At 47.4% G+C, this 15,065-nt stretch overlaps 1 protein-coding gene across 1 annotated transcript in view; it reads left to right on the plus strand.

Moving 5' to 3' along the window:
* Positions 1 to 15,065, plus strand: part of LOC127049726 (uncharacterized) — a 202,186-nt gene that overhangs the window by 94,866 nt on the left and 92,255 nt on the right. The window lies entirely within an intron of this gene.

Consider the following 15,065-nt stretch of genomic DNA (forward strand, 5'->3'; position numbering starts at 1 on the left):
GCAGGTGCTCTGGACATCCTCCATCTGTATGTCACCACTGTCCAATAGCCTGTGTAAGTCATTACACGGGGGTCCCGCCAGTGGCTCAGGGATGTCAGGAATGGGCCTAAATACTTCTGCCATAGGGTTTAGGGCGGAAGAGGATGTGCTCTCTTCTGATTCAGCGGATCGAGACTGAAATCTTGTCTTCATCCCAGGATACACCATGGTTGTGTCTTCCTCCTCAGACTCACTCTCAGATGTGCTGAGTAGGGGTAGGTTAGCTGCAGGGAGCCGGCTGTCCACGTTGGAAGGCGGCGTTGGCACAGCACCTTCGTTCTGCCCAGTTGCCCGGTTGTGGTCAATCTCATAAGGGCTGCCTACCAATTCCCCCACAGGGAGCAAAAGGTTTCTGTGCACGGTCTTTGTCTGCCCTGTACCCTCTTCAGGTTTGATCTTATAAACCGGCAGGTCTCCTAGCTTTTCCATCACTAGGTAAGGTATTGCCTTCCACCTGTCAGCTATCTTGTGTTTGCCAGCAATACCCAAATTTCGCAGCAGGACTCTGTCCCCTGGCTGGAGCTCTTGCAGACGTACCCTAGCATCATATCGATGTTTGTTGCGGCCTGCATTCTTCTGAGCTGCAGATGTAGCTAAGTGATAAGCATCCCGCAGCTTTTCTCGTAGTCGGGATAGATATTGCTGGTGAGTTTCATAGCTATCTCCATCCTCGGATACACCAAAGCACAGGTCTATGGGTAATCTTGGTTCTCGCCCAAACATTAAGAGATATGGGGTGACTCCCGTAGCGTCGTTCTTTGTGGCGTTGTAGGCGTGCACTAGAAATGCGACATGTTGGCTCCAGGTTGCCTTCTGCTCTGGCCGCAAAGTCCCTAACATATCTAACAGGGTTCGGTTGAACCTCTCTGGCTGAGGATCACCCTGTGGGTGATAAGGCGTTGTCCTTGACTTTTTAATTCCTGCTATCCTCAGCACCTCCTTCAGAAGGTGACTCTCAAAGTCTCGTCCCTGATCCGAGTGTATCCGGGCTGGGAATCCATAAACTGAGAAATATTTTTTCCACAGTACTCGAGCGACGGTAGTGGCCTTCTGATCACGTGTGGGGTATGCCTGCGCATATCGCGTATAATGGTCGGTCACTACTAGAATGTTCCCAATATTCCTCTTGTCTACTTCTAAGGACAAGAAATCAATGCAAACCAGCTCCAGAGGTTTGTTGCTGGTGATGTTCTTCAGATATGCGGCCCTTGTGGGCAGAGTTTTCCTTTGAACACATCGAGCGCAGGTGTCACATTTTCTGCGAACATCTTCGGCCATCCGAGGCCAATAGAACCTACTGCGGATAAGTTCCAGGGTCCTCTCCATCCCTAAATGTCCAAAGTCATCATGCAGGGCCCTCATGGCCAGGGCTCTGTACTCTTTTGGCAGCACTAGTTGATTCCGTTGCTTTTGTAGAGGGTCTGTGGTCATGCGGTGTAGCACTCCCTGAATCAGTTTCAGTTTGGTCCATTCTCTCAATGGTAGTTTACCCTCTGGGATAGGTGGGACAACCGCAGCTGGGCCTTGCCCCTCTCTTTTGGCAAGTAGTGTATCACAAATGTCAATATCTTGCAGCTGGGCTTCCTGCCAGTCAGCCGCATTGAGCATGGGCAAGGGAGATTGGTCCAAAGCAATATAGTTCAATGAAGCAGAAGGCACGCATTCAGGGGGCAGGCCCAAAGCTTCAGCAACACATCCATGAAGGCTCTCAGGGGCCTCCGGCTCTCAGCGACTCACACTGCAGATAGCTCTCACGCCATCCGTGGGTATCACAGCAACGTCAGGTGCCTGCGGACGTCTGGACAAGGCATCTGCATCTACATTGCTCCTCCCTGATCGGTATTGAATGCTGAACTCATAGCTAGCCAAGGCGGCCACCCATCTCTGGCCTGTAGCATCCAATTTAGCACTTGTTAACACATAGGTCAGTGGGTTGTTGTCTGTCCACACCTGGAACTGAGCACCGTACAAGTAGTCTCGAAATTTCTCAGTGATGGCCCATTTCAAGGCCAAGAACTCCAGCTTGTGGATGGGGTAGCGAGTTTCACTGTCAGACAGTCCTCGGCTGGCAAAGGCTACCGGTTTGCGTTTGCCTTCCACTTCCTGATACAGTACTGCTCCCAGACCCTCCAAACTGGCATCAGTATGCAGGATAAATGGTTTGCTTGGGTCAGCAAAGACTAGGATGGGAGCATGAGTTAGGCGAGTAATGATTTCCCGAAAAGCTCTCTCACATCTTTCATCCCACCGCGGCCCAAAGGGTTCGAAGGGGCCATAGTGGCTCTGCAAAGGAAGCTTTGGAGGCCTCCGCTTATTCTGGGTCTTAGATTTGTTCTTGTTGGACTGGTATCCCCTGGTAAGATCATTCAGAGGTTTTACAATCGTAGCATAGTTCTTCACAAATCTGCGGTAGTAGCCACTAAATCCAAGAAACGTCTTGAGTTCTCTGTAGTTAATGGGACGTGGCCAGGTAGTGAGTGCTTCTATTTTATCGGGGTCAGTACTCACACCCTCTTGGGACACGATGTGACCTACATACTTCACTGAGGTTTGGCAGAACTGGCATTTATCAATTGAAAGCTTCAAACCGTATGCCTCCAACCTATCGAGCACTTTAAGAAGTCTTTCTTCATGTTCCTCCAGGGTTCTTCCAAACACAATCAGGTCATCCAAGTAAACTAACACCTGCAATAAATTCATGTCTCCCACGACTTTTTCCATAAGTCATTGAAATGTGGCAGGGGCCCCAGAAATCCCTTGTGGCATGCGTTCGAACTGGTAGAACCCTAATGGGCAGATGAAGGCTGTCTTCTCCTTATCCTCTTCTCCCAGAGGGATCTGGTAGTATCCACTCCGAAGATCCAACACAGAGACTACCCAGCAAACAGTCCAAGGCATCTTGTACTCGAGGCATGGTGTATTGATCAACTGTAGTGCGCCTGTTTAGGGTGCGGTAGTCAATACACATCCGGATTTTTCCACCCTTCTTACGAACGACCACAATGGGTGAGGCATAGGGGCTTCGTGACTCTGTGATGATACCATTCACGATCAGCTCTTGAAGATGATGGCACACGTCTTCCATCTCAGAGAGGGCAATCCTCCTAGACCTCTCCCTGAAGGGTCGGGGATCTTGTAGCCTGATATGGTGTTCCACTCTCTTTGCACATCCCACGTCCCACGCATGTAGTGAGAACACCTTGGATCTCTCGCAAAGCTTCTTCCTCAGGCGATCCTTCCATTCCTCAGACTGCGGTGAGTCCCTGAAGTCAAACTTCGCAGGATCTATCATTGGAACTTCAGCTTCACACTGGGGTCTCACAACGCTTTCAGGCTCAAAAATGTCTGCAATCTTCTGCCCTGGTTTTACAAACACATCACGGCGTGTTTCATTAGCAACCAGTATCGTCACCTCCTCCTGGGCTTCAGCAGGTAGGGTTATGACTCCACTGAGAACCAGCACTCCTTCTGGGAGCCCTCCCTTGGTTGGCTGCTCTATCACAGCTAATGTTCCCTTACTGCCTTTTAGGCAGGTACTCCTGACAATCACCTCCTTTTCTGACATGGCAGGCACCACTAAAGGGACCGGGCCCGCATACCTCAGTGCTCCTACTGGCAAATCAGGCATCACTTTTCTTGTGTACTCAATTTTTCTGTAAGCCGCGGCACAGTGTGTGTGTATCACCAAGGTGTTCAGATATTGGTCTCCTGCTTGCTGTCTGCAGTAATCGGCCAGTATCCTAAAGAGGCTGGAGTTGGTCCCTATTAGCACAGACACATCAGAGGCTCCTTTGGGGTCAGGGCATATTAAAGCAGCAGTGTCCACCTCCTGTTTTACCCCAGCAATCTCTTCTGGGAATTCCAGGTGTACTATGACATAGCCCTGATAAGGGTATTCATCCATGCTGAGGCCACATAGGCCAAGCCCTGTCAGGGGCCGTATAGGCAGATGCCCAAGCATCTGCTGGTAGAAAGACTGGAATATGATAGTCACCTGGGATCCAGTGTCAAGCACTGCTCTACATTCTGTCCCTTCAACCTTTACAGTGACCTCCGCTCGGGGTCCTATCAATCCTGGGGGGATTCGGGCCGCACGGTTCCTTCCAGGGGAGCCTCCGCATCCTGCAGGCCTAGGCGGCTCCCTTCCCAGGCCCTGGGGCCGTTTCCTGACTTTCCCCAGGTGGTCCTCAGCTTTTGATATACCAGCATGGGATTCTCTGCATTCTGACACCTTGCAGCAATGTGCCCACTCTGGCCACACCAGTAGCAGAAGAAGGATTGTCCTTTCCCTTGCTGTCGAGGGGGTGCAGATGTTCTAAACGTAGTCCTCTGGACCATGGTAGCAGAGGGTTCCTTGCACCTTGAAGTCTTTGCTGAATCGAGGGTACTCTCTAATTCAGTCACTTTCTGTGTCAAGGCCTGCACTCGCTGAGTAAGTTCCTCTTGAGGATTCACCATTAGTGCCTTGGGTGTCCGTGTGGATGTTGTGCCAGTTGCTTGGTGTTGCTGCACCTCCCAAACCTCGCCAGCTGCCTGCCTCTCTTCTTCCTCTCGGACCTCTTTTATCAGGCGAGAGTAACTTGGTGGATTATCTTGCCGTTCCCTTAATCAAAGGTGGAGAAGGATTGGGTTCTGATATTGAATTCCTCTCCCAACCTGAGCCAATCTAGTCCGGTCCATTAGCTCAATGGCTACTGCTCCCCTCATGATGGCTCTCTGTAATAATTTCTCCAATCTTTGGACATAGGCAGAAACCTTCTCTCCTTTTTGTTGCCTGGCATTGAGGAATTTGCAATAAACATCCTCTGAACCCTCAGTTCTCCCAAAGGCATGGTCCAGGGCCTCTAGGCAGTCTCTCACCTTGACCCCAGGGTTACCGAGCTTCAGGGTGCGAATCACATCTAGAGCTGGCCCCCTGAGACACTCTACTAGTCGCCTTCTCTTTTCAGCCTCAGGCACCGCCCACTCCTGCAGCATCTCTGTGGTGTGCTCCAGCCAGGGTTCAAATGCTTCCTCCCCAGGTATTGGGGTGGGACCCCCAGAAAACAACCTCAGTTTACGATAGGGGCTTGACTCGGGGTGGGGTGGCATGACCTTCCCTAATGCTTGCCCCAAAGCCTTGACCCACTCATCAGGTGAAGGAGCAGTCTCCTGTTGTGGGGCTCTCGGCTTAAGGCCCAACAGACCCGGCATATCAGCCAAAGTTTTTCCCTCTTTCCCCAAAAAGTCTGACATTTTCGTTAAAAACTCTACATCAGCAGTAGGGGCTGGTGAGGGCTGGCTCCCAGTGGTTATTACCTTCCACTCACCATCATCCACGGCTATCGTGCCTGGAACCTGTAGAGGGTCCACAGCCAAGGGCAGCTCACACAATACAGCAAAAGCGCCCTCTTCCCTCACAAAAATGCGCCCACGCATTTTGCACTTACACAGGTACTCAGTGGATGACCTTAAGATAGGTTCTATTGAGCCCTCATTGACTGCCTCCAGCACCCCCGTTACCAGAAGACAGTTCCTGGGGTCAATATTCATCCCCTTGCACCAATCCTCTAACAAGTGTAGGGACATTATACAAACTCTAATCTTTTCCCAATACAACAGATCAAAAACAACAAGGTAATTAGGGGTTTTCCCAATTCAATGGATCACTCAAAATGTGCTTGCGAGGGGTACTGACCTAGGACATCCTGGACGAGCCCCCAAAATGTAACCCTTCTGCCCCTCTGAGTTGGCAGCAACAAGGGCCGGGTTTAGTATCCAGGGGTTCCGTTTCAATAACCCAATGCCAAACCAGCTCGAGCCCCCACCCAGTGACCTGGGAAAATCTTACACACACCCCTAGGCACCTCAAAGAGGCAATGCTTCCCCTCTCGCAAGCACAGAGTCTCGGTGTAGCAGAAATACATGAGATAAACAACAAACACTAAATTGGGAAAAACATCTCAACTAGAGTTCATAGACCAAACCGTGAGCAAAGACCCACCCCAGGAAATTGGGCTGTGTCCTCTTTCCTGGGCTCTTGAGTCCAGCAACCCCCAAATCACCCACAGTCCCAAAAGTCCTACAATCCCAAAAATCTCTATCCTGGGTCAGTGCAGCCCCAAAGTTCGAGAGTCTATCTGCAGAGCCCCCCCCCCCAGCCTGGGTAGAAAGGGGCACCTTACGTGGTCCGGGGCCAATTGCCCTGCCTCTCCGTGGGTTCTGCTCCCACCTTCTCCACGAACTGCTCCGCTTTACCAACCGCTCCACTCTGCTCCTCCAGCCGTCCTTACAAACTGCTCCGCTCCACCAGCTGCTCTGCTCCACCAGCTGTCCTGTGGGCTGCTCCAGTTGTCCCTGCAAACTGCTCAGCTCTGCTCGCTCTGTGGGCCGCTCCACCCGTCTCACAGCTACTCCGCTCTGCCAGCCGCTCTGCTCCACCAGCTGTCACATGATCCGCTCCAGCCATCCCCACAAACTGCTCCACTCCGCCAGCGGCTCTGTTCCACAGTATAGCTTTGGGCTCCCCACTAGTTAGCACAGTACTCAGTGCTCTCAGCTCAGTAATTTCAGCTCTTTAGTGATTTTCAGCTCTTAGTGATTCCAGCTCATAGTAGGGGAGCCCCAGTGCTAGTGCACCATTAGCCCAAAGTGAGTTCAGCTCAGTAACCTGTATTTAGATTCTTGAGGGAATAAAAAAAATCAACTCTAACATTCCACAGTGGAGAGAGGAGGGGGTGGAACTGGTGCTTCTGGCTCCACAAGGAGACTGCACCACCAGGCACAGATACCTGTCCCCAGCCTCTCTCAATTCTCTGGGTTTTGGAACCCATGTCCCTTGTCTAGCAAGTACCACCCAACTGAGGGTGAGTCATTTGTCACCAAGCAGTCCCACAGCTCGGCAGTCTGGGATAGGGTAGGCGTGCCTATGCAAATACACTCTCTGAAATTCTTTCCACCAGATGTCAGTGTAGAGCTTATCCTGACACTGCTTACATTGAACTTGCTTTGATCCACCGGAGTGTGCAGCCTGGCCCTGCCGGAGCACTGCTTTACCACGTTATATCCAAATTTGTGTTGTATTGGGTGGCGTTACATTGAGGTAGCGGTGTTCTGAATCCACCCCTGTTTCTCACATCCCCCCTGCTTTAATCACGCCATGAAACAGATTCTGTCACCTGCTCTGGCCCCTATATATAATTTCAGCAGTACTGCTACAGAATACAGGAGAATTCACTCAGCGCAAGTGCAGCATAGGGCTGCCGTTGTTCTCCTCTTAATCCCTGTGGGCATGCCAGAGATGAGGCTGAGTGCAGATGGGGGCAGGCCCTACCACACGGCACTACAGGAATTCTGGGAAATGCCAGGCGGCACTGAGCCATAAGTTACAACACTGCATATAAATTAGAATGTCCAGGAGCTGCTCTAAATTACTGTTTTGGCCCCTGGAAGAGTCCATAATTAGGAGAGCACAAAGATAGTCAAAACCTCCACTTTGGCTGAGGGGAGAAATTCTTCATTAAGATTTAGACCACATATCACCTGGCAGTTAGATTCTGTCCTCCTATGTGTTTGCTCATCCCTCCAGTTTGGGTGATGTCTGCAAATCTGACCACAGTTTGACCAAAGGAACACAAAAAAGAAAGATGTGAACAGCCATGCAAAGTTCAGAGATTTACTTCTTTGGTGAGTTGTCAGAAAGCCTTTGGAGACATGTAAACAGCCCTGGACTTGACTATAGTGAGAAGACTGATGGAATCTTTACCATTGTGATAGAAACCTCTCCATGCAGCTTCCGGGAAAGGTTCTGCATACCACCAGTATCTCATGGGCCATGGTTTAAGAATAATTCCTCTCATTACTCCTGCTGAAATAGAATTTAATCAACTATTCCATTCCTATGAGGGAAAGTTATAAAGCATTTCAAAGTAATTAAGCACTGAGAATTCAATGGTGGCTACACTGATCTCTACATCCATTTGTAATATTAAGCTGCTTTTAACATTGCTGTTTTAGTTACATTTCCTTAGGTGTCAATAACAGACTGCATATATCTGATATAACGTGGCACAAACTAGTGGTTACATAGGCTCTGCATACAAACACGAGCTCTTAGGTGAATGAAAGCTTATAAATGATAAACCATAAATTAAATTTTGCAAGAAGTTTCTCCAGAACATGTCTGAATTTATAAATAAATTAGATCAACCATGGTGCCTATGGTGCTCTTGTGCCCGTTTATTGGTGGAGGCTGATGTTGTGGTCTGCATGAGTCATCACATTAGCATGAGAGAATTAGCATGGTTTGTGAGAGAATGTGTTGTTTCAGCTGTTTGGATCCTAACCTGTCACTGGGACAAAGGCAAGTACTACATGGCATTTGCAGATTTAATGCAACTTTATTAATCACATTCTGAATTATACTATTCTGAAGATCTGGGGGCCAGCAGAGGGCACTCTAACTTTGAAAATAAAAAAGTCCCATCAACAAGAACTACATATTTTACTTGCAGCAAAGATTCCTCTCCCTAAGGATTTTTCAGTGCCAGCACTGTTGAGAGATGATGCATGGGGTGGGGGTGGGGAAGTAATTTGGGGATAATCCAAATAACCATGCTAATCAGGGAGGCCACCAAACAGGCCAAAATAAGTGCATAGGTTCTTTTGATAGAGAAAAGTAAGGACCTAGGGTTTACAAATGTCCCTGTGTATGAAGATTTTAGCCTTTTAAAGCTGGATCTTTCAACATAAAAACAATTTATTAGCTCCTTGTTCCACTATAGCTGAGTGTATTCCTAACAGCATCATAGTTTCCTCGCCGATTCATTAAATTCTATCACATATTTATTCCATCCCATGCCAATGCATCTCTATTGTTGGCGTTTCTATAGCAGGTTGATTTTTTACGAGGTGGAGTTGCTAGCCCCACGCCCAACCCTCCTCTTTTATCCTGACTTGGGACAGGCAGATGGCCCCAACTTGGAGAGGACCTATCAACTCCCAGCAGAGGAAGAAATCAGAAGGAGAAGGTGGGGTTGGATAGGACATACACTACGTAAGCAGCCAACTAACATCACCAGACAGGCACTGTGGTGGAACCCCCAAGGCAAGCGGAAAAGAGGCCGTCCAAGAAACACCTGGCGACGCGACCTTCAGGCTGATAGCAAAAAAATGGGCTATACCTGGAACCAGCTAGAACGAATGGCCCAGGATAGAGGACTCTGGAGATCTGTGGTTGGCGGCCCATACCCCGATTGGGGTGACGGGCATGAGTGAGTGAGTGAGTGATGCCAATGCATGATTAGTCCTTACAATATATATTCAAATGCTTTGTTCTCTCTATTTTTACATATTTACAAGCAAACTAGAAACCCTCCTACCTTGACTCAATTTTCTTAGCAGATGAGAGATGGGATAAGAAGGGTTCCCTTCCCACATTACCTACCACAAGGAAGGAAACAGCGTGAAAACTTACATAATTTCAGGATTATAATACTGAAACAATCTTCTATAAAACAGGACAGTTGTTGGGGGCATGGTGGTAATTCACAAATTATAGGGGCAGAAGGGACCATTATGATCATCTAGTCTGAGCTGCATCACACTGGCCATAGGAGACTCTGAATTCCTGTATGAACTATATGAGCTCTTTGAGGAAAAAAAAATCCAATTTTGATTTTAAAATTTCCAGTGATGAGGAATCCACCACAACTCTTGGTAAATGGTTCCAGTGGTTAATAACCTCACAGTTTGGTTCCTATATCTAATTTAAATGTGTCTAGCCTCAATTTCCAGCCACTGGATCTTGTTATACCTTTGACTGCTAAACTGAAGAGTACTCTGTTATCCAAATTTCTATTCCCCATGTAGGTACTTAGGGACTGTGATCAAGTCATCCCTTAACCTTCTCTTTTAAGATAAATAGACTGAGCTGGTTGAGTCTTTCACTATAAATACATGTTTCCCAACCCTTTAATCATTCTTATGACTCTTCTTTGAAACCTCTCCAGTTTTTCAACATGTTTCTTGAACTGTGGATGCCAGAACTGGAAACATTATTCCAGTAGCAGTCACACCAGTAATATAACCTCTCTAGTCCTACTTGATATTTCCCTATTTATACATCCAAACCCTAATGCTTTTGGCCACAGCCTCACACTGGGAGCTCACATTCAGCTGATTATCCACCCTAACACCCAAGTCTTTTTAAAAATCACCGCTTCACAGGATACAGCCCCCCCATGTTGTAAGTGTGGCCTACATTCTTGTTCCTAGATGTATGACTTTACCTTTGGCCATATTGTTTGTCTGCACCTACCTTTGCAAGCTCTGTTCAGCAACCTGTCCTCATTATTTACCCCTCCCTCCAATGTTTGTGTCATCTGCAAATATCATCAGTGATGATTTTATGTTTTCTTCCAGCTCACTGATAAAAATGTTAAATAGAGCAAGGCCAAGAACTGATCCCTGAGGGATCCTACTAGAAACACACCTGTTGTGGGGTGAAAAAAATAGCCCAGGGATTAGGGCTCTAGTCTGGGATTTAGGGAACCCAGTTCTACTTCTTTTGTGACCTCAGGAAAGTCACCTTGGCTCTCTGTGCTTCAGTTCCCCCTCTGTAACGTGGTGGGTATGTCACAAGGTGATTGGCCTGTTGAAGAGGGACTAGGTTAGCTGCATCCCATTCAGGCCTGATGGAGGGCACCTGGCTGATATAGAGAGCCAGGCAGCAGTTAGGGGAGAGGAGAAAAAGAAAGCTAGTGATGATGTCTGGGAGCAGGAGTTAGAAGCTGCTGCTGAGGTGGGGAGGAAACAAAACTGGTAAGCCCTGGTCTGGAGAATGTTCATGTGGTGGCTTCTAGGTAAAGAGGAAGAACCAGCTTAGCTAAGCTGAACTCAAGCGCAAGGGGGTGAGTCTGGAGGAGCTCAGCAGGGCTTGTAGGTAGAGGGGTCTGGAGAGTGGAGCGTTGGGAACCCACTTGGATGAGCCTCCAGGTGAGGGTTGTGGTAGGACAACTGTAAAAGGTATAGTGAATGGCTAGGAGTTGGCCTGGAGAATGGGCCTTGCACTGAGTACAATGGAATGGGAGAACTGCTGCCTTTTAACTGGGTTTACTTTGGTGTTTATGAATGGGTTCACATTAGAACTGTACTAACTGTGCCTAGAGGTGGGCCTTGAACTAGACAGGTGAGTTGGCTGCTGGTTCAGTCTGCAGGGAAAAAATGGGCAAATTCAGTCAGCTCTGGGGACAACAAGGGGAAACTGAGGTAGGATTTATCTGTATTGCTGTGGTTAGCTGCTGAACTTGACCTGGTGAGGCAAGCCCTGTAATGTGGTAATAGCACTCCTCTTTTGTGAGGATAAATACATATACAGTATGGGGGCTCCACAGAAAGGGAGGGGCTCTAGTACATCTGGAAGGATGATGTAAATTTCAGTTTCTGAAATGTATTATGTTTGCAGCCTAACATTTCAAGGACTGTGACTCCAGTTAGCCAACCCAAGGCCAAATTGTGGCTTCCCCAATGCAGCTGCCTGGGCATGGATGAGTGAGTGTGGAAAGTGCAGCGAGTTTTCCTGTGGTTCAGGGCACCTGGAATTCTTTGGAATGGAATCACAGGAGAAGGCAGTAAGTAAAATACCTAGTATTGTTGTTTTGTCTTCATTCAGAAAGAGACCCTTATACTCTGAATATAGAGGAAGTGAGTTTTCCCAGAACACATGGGCAACGTCTGTCAGTTGATTGTTGTCTACTTCTGGTTGTGAATCATCAGTCTATGATCTGAGGCTGAATTCCAGAACAATGGAGTGGAACCAAATCCTGGAAGTGCTTAATCAACTTATACTCAGACCCTACTTGGAAAACGCCCACTGGCTTTTCTGAAAGGGGGAATGAGTATTGGCTACATTAGGACGTTGGGATTTGGCCCATGGAAAATGTATAGTTGCAGTAGTTCTACCCTTCAAGCAAAGCTTAGTATTAGATTGATTTGACAGCAGAAAGTGATGAGATCGTGTTTAATTAAAATAAAAAAAAGTTACCCCAAATGTCAGAAATAAGCTAGATCAATAGTAGAGTCACTTTCTGACACTGGTTACATAACAGGAGAAGACAGACAGACTTCTTGCAGTCTGTGCTTCATTAGAATAATGACTGTTCAGCCCTAACCAGGTACAAATGCTGTCAGTGCTCCCTGCTCAGAGTTGAAACTTGCAGGGAGTCAACACGGGAGAGTAAACGTTTAAAAAAATGTAACATTGGCACCTTCCAAAAATTTCCTCAGCCCTTACAAATAGGATCCTGTGTACTGTCTATGACACCTTCCTTCTTAGCTTCTCAGAACATGTCACAAACAACAATTAGACTTTATAACCCTCTGCGAGGGAGAAAAGTACTCTGATACCTATTCTCTAGATCAGTGCTTCTCAAAGCCGGTCTGCCACTTGTTCAGGGAAAGCCCCTGGTAGTCCGGCTGGTTTGTTTACCTGCCGCATCCACAGGTTCGGCTGATCGCGGCTCCCACTGGCTGCAGGTAGCCATCCCAGGGGGCTGCAGGAAGCCGTGGCCAGCACATCCCTTGGCCTGTGCCGCTTCCTGCAGCCCCCACTGGCCTGGAGCAGTGATCTGCAGCCAGTGGGAGCCGCGATTGGCTGAACCTGCAGACACGGTAGGTAAACAAACTGGCCCGGATTGCCAGGGGCTTTCCCTGAACAAGCGGCGGACTGGCTGTGAGAAGCACTGATCTAGATTGATCAAGTGCCTCACTTGATCCACACAGCAAGTCAGTGGGAGAGGTGACATAGAATCCCTGCTCCTGAGTCCCCCCTGCCTTGAGCCTTATAGATTCATTTACTCCTGTGTGAAGTGGCTCAGATCCTGCTCTGTAGTAAGTTTGCACTATCCTCAAGCCAGTTTAGCGAGCCACTGGAGTATTTATTCTCCATAGGGGCATCCTCAAGTGGGGCAGAGCTGCTGCAGCCCCACCAATTGGTCACTAGTGCAGGGGTGTGGTTGGGGGGAAAAGAGGGCCTGGCTGAGGTTTCCATTTATCGTCCCATGTGTCTCAGATATCTCCAGGTGCCAGAATAGCTCCTTGGGATCATTGGCAACTGCAGAATCTTAAAGCAGGCTGGTCCAAAGGAATCTGAATTTTATTAGGCTATCTAAAATGATCTGCCAGCAAAGCAGATCTTTCTGGAAGACATAGTTCAACCAAACACAAATAACTGGGCGCAGTACAAGTGGAACTGAGTGAAATTCTATGGCCTTTGCCATACCAGAGGTCAGATAATGATCTAATGGTTCCTTCTGGCCTTAAGAGCTGTGAATCTATACATTAAAATAACACATCCCTCAAACAACAACTTTTCTACTTTGTTGAGGGGAGAGGGGGAAATATTCTTCTGTAACAGCATGGATTTTGCTTTCTATGGAGATGGATTTTAAAGTCAGCTTGTTCAGTCCAAAAATCTCTGGGACTTCAGCAGTTGTGACATGTACCTTCTCTTGGATTCACTTATGGTTAACCTTGCCATACTATTAATGCTTTCCCACCCTTTGCTTGCAAAGCACTGATTAATGAAGCACTCATTAAATACCCTCACTTTTACCTGAGGCTCCAGGAATACCTGTTGCTGTGGGCATTACTTTTGTGGCACGTAACCAACTTGTTGATACAAGCTGTCTTTAAAATGCCAGACTTGAAGAATAAGCTGCTGACGATTATATAACTTTAGGGGGGGATTAAAAAACAGGTGCCAATGACTTATGTTGCAGGGAATGGGAGATACATGAAATGTGAACTTTGACAGTGGTGCATTTTGAAAATACTGGTCCTGTATTAATAATCAAGTCTCTTAAAAATCCCCTCAAGGAGTCTTTAGGTAATTAAGAACTTAAGATGCAATTTACTACCATGACTTCTCTTTGAGTCTGAATCTTAGCTTTGTTTCAAATAGTGAAATCATGGATGTGACACATAGCACAGTTGCCGGTTACAGAAGGGATGATTAATCTGTGCTACCTAGGGATTTATAAACCCTCATATTCTCTGCCATTATGAAATGTGCAATGTGTTCATAAATATGTTGATAGAGTTGTTCTAGACTTGTACAGAAGGTGATAAAGTATTAGTCCACAAGATAAAGGAGTGACAGACTTCCATTGGGGGTGGAGGTTGGCTACAGTGAGAAAATAAGAAGGCGGAATGGAGATAATGCTACAATAAATGGACTCTGAGTCTTTCCTCCTATGCAGCAGTCTCTTGAGTCTTCAGGAGTTCAGCTGTGGTCAAAATTACCAAGGGACAATACTGAGATTCTTGGAATTTCTGTGCCCAAGGCTGGCTGTAAGTGCAAACAATAGAAATGAGTGCTTGGGATCATGGACTTCAGGGAACACCATCAAACTAGTTTATGGACTAGTCCAAGCTACCCCTTTGGTAATAACACTAGTGGAGACCCAAGGGAAAACTCCTGGCCCACCCTACTCTACACCTGCCCTGTTCTAGCAATTTGGGGTCCTTCTCTTGCTCAGGGCTCCCTAAATCATAAAGATGGCCCACTCCAGACCAGCCTTGAAACCTGAGGAGGGCACAGTTGAAATGTCCCTATGCAGCATCCTGTTTCTTCAGATGCTTTAAAAATCAGGGTGGATTACGAGAGAGAACTCATTCATCTCGAGAGGCAAGTGTAAACTGAAGACCGGGGATGAACTCGCAGGTACCTTTGCATTTCTCAGTCAATATTTGCTCTCTTTCAGTTTATAACCCTATTACTCTCTCAGTAGGCAGGAGAGTTCAAAGGCAGAATTTTTTCCCCCTTGATTAATGCATCATTAGGGCTTGTGGGTTTGCCATGGTAAATTATACCTACGCTCATACTCTTGTCATGGGGGTGGGGTGGGGAGGAAGGAGCAGAAGACATAAATCCATGTTAAAATTACTCAAAGTCACAGATCCATATTCACTGAAACAAAATGAGATAAATTCTAGTTACATTGCTGCAAGATCTTGCTGGTAATCAAGTAGAATTTGCCCCAATATCT

Source organism: Gopherus flavomarginatus, chromosome 4, assembly GCF_025201925.1.
Source record: "Gopherus flavomarginatus isolate rGopFla2 chromosome 4, rGopFla2.mat.asm, whole genome shotgun sequence".
NCBI classification, from domain to species: domain Eukaryota; kingdom Metazoa; phylum Chordata; order Testudines; family Testudinidae; genus Gopherus; species Gopherus flavomarginatus.